We start from the raw sequence: 2,281 nt of genomic DNA on the forward strand, positions 1-2,281 counted from the left end.
CATCCGTGGGTGTACTCACATTTCTGTTCAAATATTTATTGTTAGCCAAAGAAAATCCCATATTGAGTATCATCTTCAATATCATCTTCAATTTGCCTGATCTTTATCATGTATAGAGATTATCTTTAACCCTAAAACTGTCCAAAACCTCACCCCTGCCCCATTTTAAGCCAATCACACATCTTTTTTTTTTACTTCTTCTTTCTTATATAGTCAATGAGTTATAAATTACTGTTTCAGTTTCCTCTTCATGGTCTAACTCTCTTTTACACTGTAAATTCTCACTCACTTTGCTTTCTGACCTTTGAACTGCAGTTTTCTTTTAGCACAACCCTTTCTCCCACTCCCTCTAAGCTCTCTGCTTGCTGCTAATGCTCTTTTTTGAGACAGTTAATTATCTGTTTAGGTTTCAATCTCTGCATTTGAGATAGAGGCCCCAACTTTTTTCAGCATGTTGAATATGTCATTTTGATGTAAAACCACTAGGAGGAAGCATTCAACAAGTTTCACTGTCCTATTGCACATTCAAGCCTTAATTTTATGAAATTCAGAGAGTTTCAAGCAGAAACCAAGGGGTCTGCTGGGTCACACATCCCCTTGAAAGTGCCGCGGTACCTAATCCCTTGAGGAAATTTAGGACTATTCACCTTTTGGTCAGACAGCTCCTCTGCTCTTCCTGCAAAGCACTTTCACGACTCCAACCCCTGAAGGACAGAAGCCGCTTCTAATTTCCAGGGTAAGTTTTTTCCTAACCATTCTATTTGTCTTTCGAACGTTTTTCTCCCTCAATCACCTTTTCCCACCTACTTTATTTACTGGGAGTTATGATACATCCTCTCAGCTGTTATTTCCAGGCTGAAAAAACTAAACTTGAATCTCTTTTCATAATTTTTTTTTTTTTTAATTCATTCTAGTATTGCTTCTCTGCACTTGATCCAGTTTTAATTCACAGCTGCTGAATTGCAAATGTATCCGGCAAATGGGAGGAAAAAGACTTTTCTTTAAAGTGCAGTAGGAGTTTTGTGCCATGCAGTTCCATCGATTTGCCCAAGAGCTGAGAAACACTGAACTAAATTATCCCGTTAATAAATACCGTCTCAATGGTAAAGTCAGTCTAGCTTATGCTACAGGTCCTGATTTTTGCTGAAGAAAATAGCTTTTTATTGGTTAGTTCCACATAGTCCTCTTTTTCCCTTCTTTAAGTCTTTTGACTGGGGTGCAAATATTCGAGGTCTTTGCAGTACTTTGATTTCCTGTGAAAAACGTGTGTGAAATCAAGCCCACTACAGAGAGATACAGTTGTTCTGGTATTCTCATGTCCTTCATTGCTATATTTGTTGCACTGCACCTCTATCAAAGGAATAGACAAAGACGTCATGTTATTGAGCTGGTGTTTCTCACGGGCTGTCAAAGGGAAGAGCTCTCAGCCCTCATGTTTTTGTTGTCTATATTAATATCCCCTTTAAAAATGCAATAATTGGGGGTAAAATTTGTAAGCGATACATAGATTATGGACACGGTAACTGTTGAAGAGACCAGGCTGCTAATGTAATATTCTCAGAATAGTGGCTAAAAAGGGGCAAGCACATAAGATGTTGTTTAGTATGACCAAAAACAATGGCAATCCATCCGGAAACAAGACTGTATGCCACACAGCCATCACAAGAAACTAGGATTTTAGTACGGGCATCAGTAGGATCTAAAATTAAGAGGGTTCAGAGGAGAACTGGAAGGATTAAAAAACATGGCAGGGGCTCAAAACGGTATCACCTTCACTCAGAAGGGTTTCTGCAGAAGATCAAATTCACCCTAGGAGGTACTTGTCATTTCTTGCACAAATAAACGATTCACTTCAGGTGCCAAATGATCTTTTGCATCTGCTCTCCTACGCTGGTGGAGCTCTGACTCAGCTTCAGGTGGCTTTCACAGACAGACAGACTTCAGTGAGGTTTGTACGTAGCTGACTGTCAATGAACTATTCTTACAGTCCAAAATGCTCCTTCCTGGCACACAAACTGGCAAAGATGAGTTGCTCTGCCTTTGGGTATGGATGTGTTTAAACGCGTAATCTCCCAAGAGGATGCGATGTCAGGACTCAAGTTGCGCCAGGGGAGGTTTAGGTTGGATATTAGGAAAAATTTCTTCACCGAAAGGGTTGTCAATCATTGGAACAGGCTGCCCGGGGAGGTGGTGGAGTCACCGTCCCTGGAGGTATTTAAGCCATGTAGTCGTGATGCTGAGGGACATGGTTTAGCGGTAACTTGGCAGTGTTAGGTTTACG

This window comes from Rissa tridactyla, chromosome 2 (assembly GCF_028500815.1).
Source record: "Rissa tridactyla isolate bRisTri1 chromosome 2, bRisTri1.patW.cur.20221130, whole genome shotgun sequence".
Lineage (NCBI taxonomy): Eukaryota > Metazoa > Chordata > Aves > Charadriiformes > Laridae > Rissa > Rissa tridactyla.